Genomic DNA, 10,576 nt, shown 5'->3' with positions numbered 1-10,576 from the left:
CCGGCCTGGGTCCGAGCGGCCTGGGTCCGAGCTGTCCTGGGCCCGAGCCGGCCTGGGCCCGAGCCCCGAGCCTCTCAGAATCTGTGCAGCAGCGGGACAGAGCGGGCAGCAACAGGCTGCGATTCCAAGCACAGCGAGCCCGGGAGGAACCGCCCTGGCACACAGGGCCGGAGGACGGCCGGGGTCGGCCCGCCGGGGGGCTGCAATGCCGCCGTGTGGCAAAGGCCGGCAGACTGGAGGGGGCATTCGAAGCTCTACGGGGCCCAACCGGCCCTCGTGGCCCCATGTGAGGGCTTTGTCTCTGCATAGGGAAACCGAAGCAAACTGGGCGAAAGGCCTTGCCCAGGGTCACCCAGCCAGTCTGCCTGGAGGCCAGGTTAGCTCTGGAGGGGGCCCCAGCCCTGCCTGCTGTGCCCCCGTGGCCCCAAATGGAGGCACAGGCTTGAATTCGGTCTGGCCTTGCTCCCGCCGCTTCCTACTTGCCCTCGGGAGCTTCATACTTTGAACCCTGGTTTACATTTGCCCCATTACCTTGCGGCTGCCAGCTAGCCAGAGCTAGTTCAGCGTTCTGGCCAGACCAGCCCACCACCTGTTGTGCGTTTTTTAAACAGTTTTATTGTATTTAAAAATGTAAAACTCTTCCTTCTAGGGGAAAGGGGCAGCAAAACAGGTAGGGAAGAGCTGACCTAGGAATGCTGCTGGCTGGGCATTTGTCTGGGGGCCTCTGCCATGGAGATAAGGCCCAAGTCTGCCCTTTATCTAAGCTGCTGTAAAAGTGCTGAACACTTTGGCACTAATCCCAGATCCCCGGGTTCTTGCCTAGAGAACTAGACGTGAACTGAAAGAACTCCTGGGGCCTGACCCTTTGGGTGATTCTGAGCTCCCCCAAACCTTAGGTGCCTTGCTGAAATGAAATGCAACTGGGCCTGGCCATTCTCCTCTCCCACTGACTTCTTAGCTTCAGAACAGGAAATGAGGCTTATCAGTCAGCAGTTAGGCCTGAGAGGCCAGGCTGGCTCAGGCCTCGGCCTTCCCTTTCTAGGTTCCAGTCACTAACCATCCCTTTAAAGGCAGACTAGAAAAGGGTGCCATTCCAAGGCTTGCTCCTGGGCATCAAGTTCCTATACCCATATCTTCACCCTCTGGAAAGTCAAGACACCATTTGCCCTTCTTTGGCTCTGACTCCCCTCCTATCTCCCACAGTCATTCAGTCATCCAGATACGCTCAACCATTCCCCCAGTCGATTCTTTCAGGCCTTAAGATGGAGTTCACTGAGCCAGAGACCCTCCCACCATCTCTTTACCTGTCTTCCTTCTCCTTACTGGTGGGCTTAGTGCCACCTTCCAGGGGCGTAGCATCTTTTCCAGGTGTTCATCATCAGAGTAGTTCCCAAATCAAGGTCAGACACAGAGGGAGGGAGAAGTGAGCATTTGTCTCAATGCTCGGGTTGAAATATTTTTGATTTATTACAGGAGTTAGGGCTCCACCTCACCCTAGTTCTGGTTACACGGTGATACACAGAGGGGAATGGAAATGACCCTAGAAGGTATCAAACTATCTTCCAAAATCCACTGGGATTATAGTAAATGCCTTTCCCTGAAGTAGGGGGTGATAACTCCTGGTCTCCCATCTATCAGGAGGATGCCTTCTCCCCAAGGTGGCCTGGGGAAATGATCTTTGAGAAACGAACCAAAGGAAAGCTCCTGGTGGATAGAATTTGGCAAGACTTTCAGGCTGTTTGGAAAGGGGGCAGGTAAGTCTGCTGTGCTTGCCAGGGCCGAGGAGGGGGAGGGGAGGCCAGCAGTGTGGGCAGCCCGGTCACAATGATTCAGAATAGGGCTGGGGCTGGGCTGCCGCCTCACAGGGTGGGAAAGAAACTTCAGCTCCTTCCATGAGCTCATCCTCACTGGGGACTGTGCCACTCACTTAGGGCCGGAATGAGAAGAGTAGTTTTTCTCTCTGGTCCAGCTGTTTTCCCTGACAAATCTGGTAAAAGCTGTGAAAACCTTTCCAGATGGGGCAGGAAGAATTCTGCTTCATTTTCAGAGCCCAGCTGTGGAATGGTTTCTGGCTCTGTTGAGAGACCTGAACAATGAATGCTGAATAAGGAAACAAAAGCACCTCACCATTGCACACACCTGCCCTTCCAGTTTTCTTTGGGGGGGGGGCAGGGACCAGGATGGTTCTTACAATTCCATAGTCGATCTCAGTGGGCAAAGGCAAGAAAGTTCCCCGTCCTTTTCAGAAAGGGGGAGAGAATGTAGTGCCTGTCTCTGAAGGAAAAGAGGGAAATTGGGGTTCAGTAAATGAGGGCAAAACAACTTTCCTTTGCAAAAGGATGGGTCATTGTCATGAACAGGGACACAACACAGGAGGGGCTCTGAGCGTCATGGGTAGTTAGATTGTGTGCTTCAGAATCATTAGAATGTGCCACCTTAGGTCCTCAATCATCTGCTTAGGGACAGGAAAGAGTTTAATTCTGGATTCTTAAAGCAAAGAGGCAGAGTTACGTCATGACTGGAAGCTACTTCCAAACCAGAAAGATGAAGTTCAGGTCCCACCTCAGATCCACTTTGACCTTATGACCTTGACAAGGTGACTTAATTCAGAGCCTTTCCTCAAAGACTGAGTTTTAAAGAAAGGGCTAATTGGCAAGGCCCCAGAGAGCTGCTTCCCAAAGGATTTCCCTAGGGAACCCCTGAAATCCCAACCTCAGGGCCTCCTTCTACATGTGCATTAAGGACTAGAGATATCCTTCCATGTGGCAAGCTGTTTCCTTGTTCTCAATAACAACAAATACTCATTAGGGGCTACCATCCCCTCAAAGCACGTCCTGTATATTGTCTCCTCTGACTTCTAGGAAAAGTGGGTGCCTCTACTCTCCTCTGCCTCATCTCTTAACCCTTTACAATCTGGCTTCTGACCTCATGTCTCAACTTATTAATCACCCTCTCCACCGTGACCAGGGATCCCTTGATTGCCACAGTTGAGAATCTTTTTCTTGGTGACCTCTCTGAAATGTTTGCTATCCTCTCAGGTCCTTTGTCTGCTGCCTGGTTCTTCTCCTTCCTGGCTGCCTCATACTTTCTAGTCTCCTTGCTGAGTTTCTCCAACCCTATCCTGCCCTCTCCTGGTAACTATTTTCTCAGGGCTCTGTCTGGGGTCCTTTTCTCTCATGATCCCATCAAACCCTATGGGTTCCCCTTCCCATATCTCTTTGGACTCATGATGATGCCTAAATCTAAATATCCAACCCCAAACTCTTATCTGGGCTCCAGACCCACTTCATGCTCTCCCTATAGGACCTTTCAGGCTGTTCCCCAAACAGCTCAAAACTCAATATGTCCAAAATGGAATTCATTCTTTTCTCTCCAACCAAATCCTATTCTGGTTCTTCCCTTAGTGTCAAAGGTCAAGGGACCTGCTGTCCTTGGGGACCTCTTGCAGGTTCAGGTTGATTTTTCCCTCCTTACCAGTTCTCATTGATATGTCAAAGCAGTAGCTGGATGGTTGCCATTTTTACCTCCCTAACATGTTCTCTTTGTCCTCTTCTCTCTATTCATATAAGAAGGAATATTTTCTAGTCCTTTAAGACTCGCCATACAAATATCTCATTTTTGTCCCACAGTAACCAGGGAGGTGCAGTTATTGCTTCAAACAGGATGAAGTGACCATCCCAGGGTCACATGGCTAAGATGTGTCTGAGGCTGAATTTGAACTCAGGTCTTCCTGACCAAATGCTGCCCTCTATCCCCTGTGTCACCATCTTAATTCGGGCCGCTTCCTTTTCCCTGGACAACTCTAACAGCCTCTTCATTGGTCCCTCTGTCTTGTCTCTTCCCTTCCCACTCTGTTCTCTTTATAGCTGCTAAAAGAACTTGACTACATGCCCTATTCTGTCAACTCCAGGGTCTCCCAATTAAATTGAGGCTCAGTTTAAGAACTTCCCTGTTGGATCCTTAAAGACTTCCACACATGGATCCTAATTGACCTTTCCAACCTTATTATAGAATAATTTCTCTGTCCTCCCCAAATTATCCTCCATCCTGGACTACAGCTTTCTTCAAAATTCATCTCCAGATTCATCTACCTGAAGGGTATTCAATTCCCTACCCGGTCCCCAGCTGTGGGGCCTCCCCTTTAAATGATCATGTATGTATTTCATCTCCTCTAAATGAACCTATGTGCACATGGTCTCCCCCAATTGAATGGAAGCTCCTTGAGGGCAAGAGCTGTTTCTATTTGCTAGGTGACGATGACAGAGTGAGGTCACCGGGGTCCAGATAAGTGTTCTCTCCAGGTTCCCAACTATCCTTGAGTTTCCACTCCCTCTTAGCCATTGACAGCTTTGCTCCATCTCTCCTCAACCAAAGGTTCTTCCTCTTAGAAAAGAAGGCAGAAATTGGGGAAGGGTAGAAAGGGCAGAACTGGCTTTCCATGTCCTTCCATTCCCCCCGCTGGCTCATTTCCCCAGATGTGAGTTGGCCAGTTGCTGGTTCCAGTTGCCTCTGTTCAATGGGGCATACTGCTTCTTAAAAAGTCCAGACTTGGGGAGGGGAGTGGGGTGAGGATCAAACTGGGTAATGTTTGTTAGCCACTGATGCCTACTAAGATGTCAATGAGATGGGATAGCTTGTGTACTGAAGAGTTGGGCTGATGAGGATGGGGCAGCTGCACCAGGCTAAGGCCCTCGATGTCAGCCCCCACAGACAGGGTGGGTCCAAAGTCCCTTGGAGATTTACTAAGCCACCCAGCAGGGCCCATCCAGTTAGAGCAAGGGTCTTCACTTAATGAAATACCAGAGCAGGTTGAGTGACGCAGAATGTTTCCGCACAGGCTGGCCCCACCTACCCCAGGACAGGCACACGTGTGTGGGGGCCCCTAGAAGGACCCTCATGGAGCCAGGGCTTCTGGGCCCGGCAACCTGGACTCCACTGTGAGTCCAGGGGCTCTGGAAATGTCATAGTGCTGCTCTCTGCTGCCACCTGCCGGCCTCAGACACTCCCTTCTGGCTCACTCCTCGTGTGTGTGTGTATTTGAGTGTGAGTCCGTGTGTGTGTGTTTGTGGTACAGTGTGTCTGGGTATGTGTGTATATGTATGGTGTCTGTGTTGTCTGCATGTCTATGTGGTTTGTGTGTGGGGTGTGTGTCTGTGTGGGGGGAGGTACGGTGTGTGTCTCTGTGTGTACATGTGGAGTATGTGTATGTCTATGTGTGGTGTATGTGTATGTGCAGTGTCCGTGTGTCTGTGTGGTGTATGCTTATGTGTGGTGTGTGTGTGTTGTCTGTATGTCTATGTGTGTTTGTTTATGTGGGTGTGTATCTGTGTCTGTGTGTGGTGTGTGTCAGTGTGTCAGTGTTTCTGGATCTCTGTGTGTTGGGGTGTGTGTGGATGATGTATAACTCTGTATGTGTGCACGTGTGTGCCCTCCACTCTGGAGCCCAGTGTTCATTTGCTGATGTGACCATCTGACCATGCAGCGGGCCCCTTTCACCAGCTTCTGTAAACAGGGCTCTGGGGTGGGGAGCTCCACAATTCAATTTGGTGCCAATACTTTCCAAGACTCACAACTAAACTGTGGGGATGCCAATTCAAAAACAAAGCAGTGTTTTCAGTTCAGAGATTTTCTTTGGGGGGGTAGGGGACATAAACTATGATAAGGAGTTGCAGAGTACCTAAGAAGGATTTAGAGAGAGGGAGAGATCAGGATATTATACACTATTAAAAAATTGGAAGTTCACTAAAGATAAGAGAAATGCCAACTTTGTAGTTTTACATCCTAGTCGCCAACTTGCAAAAATAATGAGAAGTGGCCCAGTGCAATTCTGGTGGGATCATATAGAAAAGTCTCTAGTCACCCAATGCTGGTGGCATGGTCTATCTGTGGAAATGGCATGAGGCGCAGAAACAATCCCTTCTTTGATCTGACCATCATATGAACAGGAAGAGCTTCTGAGTGGTCATTAATGAGGAGATAGGTGTCATGGAAAACCAATGGCATGTTGGAATTGCAAAGAAATGAAACAACTGATGTTCAATATTTGGTAAGTGGCTGTGTAACTGAAAATTGTCATTACGTATTGACATTTAAATCGTGATGAAAATAAACACATCTGGAACACTATTCATTGCATTAGAAACAGAAATACGTTTCCCACCTCATTGCATTGGTTTGGTCGGGCTTATCCACCTGGCTCCAGAAACAACCTCATCCTGCAAAATCACATGATATCATCAGTCCCTCTGACCTGGGATCCCCCTGACTGGAAGGTTGAGTGGAGAACTCCTCCTCAAACTTCCTTGCACCCAGGGACCTTCTCCCACCTCTCACCCCATTTGGAGGTTTCCTTCTGTGTGTGTGCTGACTTCCTCAAGTAGATTGCAAGCAAGAATGCAAAACAGGAACTGTCTTCCTTTTTCAGATTTCTATACCAGCTTAGCACAATGCCTGGACATAGTAGGGCCTTAATAAGCTGGTTTTGAGTGTGTGAAAGGAGCATTATTTGTTTGGATTGCCGAGATTATTGTCTTTAAATTGATCTTTATATTGCCGTTATATTGTAATGTGTATAATGTGTAACTAATATACTAATAATTTGGATTTTTCTAGAGCTCCCTTTTCATCAGCAAACTTTGGTCCTAGGAAGCAGAAAAAAATCACCTCAGGAACTGATTTGTCAATCCCGACAGGTCCTGCATTCTTTCCCTGACATGTACCTGCCTATGTGAAGTGAAGTGAATCAGTATAACCTGTTTTGTACCGAGGTAGGATAATGGGGCCCCCCAAGATGGAACAATCAACTTGACTCAAAAACACCTGCGTGGTCCTCCTTGGATGATCACAGCTGAGATCACTGATGTATTGTCCTCCATGTGGGCTTGTCCTAGGAAGATCACTCAAGGCCCCAGACAGATTGTTCTATGATTCATCTTCCCCTTCCCCTCTCCCTTCTGATCATGCATATAATATCTGACCACCAGGGGAAGGTGAAGCTTGCAAGGGACTTACCAATTGGTTCCTTTGGATGGAAAGAATTAATTAAACTGCACTCTGGCCTTTCTGTTCTGTGAGAACACCAGCTTAGAAACCAGCTCAGTAAAAATTCTGTTAACAAGATACAGGATGAACAAAAAAAGGGGAATGACATATTGAAGGTAGAAATGTTCACGGTTTTTGTTTTGTTGCTAAAAGTTAAATTTTAAAATGGAACACCTACCAGTTTGTAATTCTGTGGCCTGTCCTTACGGCTCCTTCCCCAAATGTTTGATGCTTTTCTTTCCAATCCTTGCTCTTCCAAATGCATTTATTCTGCTCTATCCAAGCAGGAGATTTTTTTTCTTAAGACTTTGCTTTGCTTTCTATGGGAAAGTAAGGGATGTTCTCTCCTCTGACCTGCTGGATCAGGCTGCTGCAAACTGAGCCTCCCCATGGTGAAGGAAAGGATAAAAAGGATTCATGATGGTGGGTGTCTCAATATCCCACAGTAATGTTTGGTCCATCACAGGTGTGCTTGTCAATGAAGTCCACAGAAGTCCAAGAAAATGAAGGGTGTGGTGGGGGACAATCATCTCAGGGCTCAGACTTTCACTATCCCCTTCCCAGAGCAGGCTGAGGTCCTGGCCTTTCTGCTCCAGGAAAAATGCCAGGAATAGAACAGAGATCTGCATACATTTGTAGATCTCATCAAGGCTTTTGATACTGTCAGTCATGAGGGGTTTATGGAAAATGATGTCAAAATGTGGTTGTCTGGAGAAGTTCATCAGTACTATACATCAGTCTCATGATGGCATGCATGTGTGCCCAGGTGCTGAATAGTGGCTGGTGCTATCAAGATTTCCCAGTCACCAATGGAGTAAAACAAGGATGTGTCCTGGCTCACATACTTTTTAGCATGATGTTTTCTGCCATGTTATCAAACACCTTCACTGAGGATGAGCATGGCCTCAAGGTCAGCTTTCTCACTAATGGGGAATTCTTGAAAAGGCTACAAGCCAAGACTAAAGTGGAGGGAGTATTGATACATGATCTTCTGTTTGCAAATGACTGTGCCATCAGTGCAGCCTCTGAAGTAGAGATGCATCCAACATATGGATCGATTCTCTGCTGCTTGGGCTCATTTTGGTCTAACAATGATCACGAAGAAAACTGAGGTGCTCCATCAGCCAGCACCACACCATCCATTTGTAGAACCATCAATGACAGCAAATGGAGAAGTTTTGAGTACTGTGGACAAGTTCACTTCCCTTGGCAGTGTCCTTTCCAGGGAGGTAGACATGGACAATGAGGTTGACACTTGCATTGCCAGAGCTAGCTCAGAATCTGGGAGGCTCTGAAAGAAAGTGTGGGAGAGAGCTGCTGTGCTGACCTCAATGCTCTATGCCTGTGAAATCTGGTTAGTCTACCAGTGCTATGTTAGGAAACTGAATTGCTTCCATTTAAATTGTCTTAGGAAGATTCTGGAGATCCCTGGCAGGAGAAGATGCCAGGCCCTGAGTTCCTTTCTCAGCTAAACTGCCCAGCATTCCATCATTACTGCAGAGAGGGCAACTATGATGGATTGGACATGTTGTCAGAATGCCAGACGTATACTTGCCAAAAATACTTTTCTATGGATTGACTCACACAAGGCAAGCACTCACAAGGAGTCAGAAGAAGGGATACCGAAACATCATGAAGGTCTCTCTGAAGAACGTTAGAAATGATTGTATGGCATGGAAGACACTGGCACAGACCCCCCTGGCAAGGGGGTACCCTCATCAGAAAGGGGGCTGCACTCTATGAGGAAGGCAGAATCAAAATCCGTAAGTTTAGAGTACCCCCCCCCAGATGTTCACGTGGACTATTTGTGCCCGACCTATGGTAGAGCATTCCAAGCTTGTATTGGGTTGATCTCTCACAGCTGGACACACTTTCATTTGTCTCATAGTGATGTCACTTTGGTCTACTTTGATAATGAAGGACAAGAACCAATGCACCTTCTCCCCAGTGCCTGCCCTCCCATACCTGAATTAAAATGGCTCTCCTGAGGGTAGCACTAAATCGGAGACCTCTTTTCTGTTCTAGCTCCACATGGACCCATGAGGCAGTTTTGACACCATCAGCCCCTTCCCATGGACAGCCCTCTCTGATTCTGCTCTGACTTGGTTTTCCTGTGGCCCCAATTCCTCCTTCTCAGGCTCTTGGACTGGATCGTAGTCCATGTCCCGGACCCTAGATGCAGATGGCCCCCAGTCTCTGTTATGAGCCTGCTTCTCTTCTTTCTCTGGCCCTGGCTCTCAGTCTGTCTCTTTCTGTCAGTTTGAAGAGAGGCTGACTGGTCCCCTGCAGAGCTTTCACTCTTTGCAGATGATATGATGGTGTACCTAGGAGCCATAGAAAATCATCTAAAAACTATCCTCTGACATTGGTCGCAGTTTGTCTGCGGCCCCCTGCCTGCAGAGCCTGTCTCCCACTTCTGGCCCTCTGCCCCAATGCTGCCTCACCTCCTTTCCACTCACTGCCCTTTCATCCTTTCCCAACTGGCCTTAGGTCTCCCACTCCCCACAGCTTGCTCTCTCAGAGGTCACCCACAGTGAGGAATTGTTGAGAAAAGCTTTTAGAAACACCAGAGCCCACCTCCCTCCCCCCCATGAGCTAGACATGTCTATGGCTTCTGGGCTCTTGTTCTTCTCAGGGCCCCTAGTGTCTTTTTTAAAGTTTTTTTTGGGGGGCAAGGCAATGGGGCTAAGTGACTTGCCCAAGGTCACACAGCTAGGTAAGTATTAAGTGTCTGAGTTCGGATTAGAACTCAGGTCCTCTTGACTCCAGGGCCAGTGCTTTATCTACTGTGCCACCTAGCTGCCTCAAGGCCTTTAGTGTCTTTGGGAGCAGAGCTTGAGTTTGAAGTGCAGGGGTTGAATGCTCAGCAAGGAAAAGGTTAAGTTGGGGGTGGGACTGGCCTGGGGACTTGACTCAGATATGTTTGCTTTTCCCTGGGTGACCTGGGGAATGGGAAGCCAACTATCCTGCTTGCCTGCCACTCAGGGAACAAAGGTGGAGCTGGGTGGGGGGGGAGGCAGGAATTCCCCCTGGGGATTCATTTCCTGAAAGCCCTCCTGGGTCTGCTGAAGCTGATCTGGGGTGGAGGTGCTGATGTCAGAGGCTGCATGGGGTCCCCACCCTGCTGTCTTCACCCCAGTATCAACCCAGCTAGGCAGACCGGACATGGGCAGCAGCCTTTCAGGTTTCTATAGTGGGTCAAGTGGGCAGGGGAGAGAATGGGAGTCTTGAATGCCTTGGGAGGGGTCCAGGCCTGGGGTCTTGAGCCTGGACTAGCCTGGTGGCCCTCAGATCTCAGGGAAGGGAGAGATTTTTGAGAGATACTGAGGGGCCCGAGGGTGGGTCAGACAAGGAAGAGCTCCAGAGCAGCCTGGAGAACTGGGGCCTGATGCTGTCCACTTCACCAGTGGTCAAATATGGGTCCTCCCTTGAACTCTCTTTAGACCCTTGCTGCCCCTCCCAGGGTTCCCCCTAATAATTCTCTGGGGTTTCCCCTCTGCTTGGCTGCCCCTGCTCTGGCCCTAAACAGAAGAAT

At 48.9% G+C, this 10,576-nt stretch overlaps 1 long non-coding RNA gene across 1 annotated transcript; it reads left to right on the top strand.

Moving 5' to 3' along the window:
• The first annotated feature begins 876 nt into the window (after positions 1–876).
• On the top strand, positions 877–9,025 carry LOC141494305 (uncharacterized). The gene is made up of 3 exons (XR_012470396.1): positions 877–1,754; positions 6,613–6,767; positions 8,453–9,025. It is a non-coding gene; the product is annotated as an uncharacterized LOC141494305 (long non-coding RNA).
• The last annotated feature ends 1,551 nt before the right edge of the window (positions 9,026–10,576 follow it).

Source organism: Macrotis lagotis, chromosome 7 (assembly GCF_037893015.1).
Source record: "Macrotis lagotis isolate mMagLag1 chromosome 7, bilby.v1.9.chrom.fasta, whole genome shotgun sequence".
In the NCBI taxonomy this organism is placed as follows: Eukaryota; Metazoa; Chordata; class Mammalia; order Peramelemorphia; family Peramelidae; genus Macrotis; species Macrotis lagotis.
The sequence above is the reverse complement of the archived record's forward strand: the minus strand, read 5'-3'. Positions and strand labels throughout refer to the sequence as shown.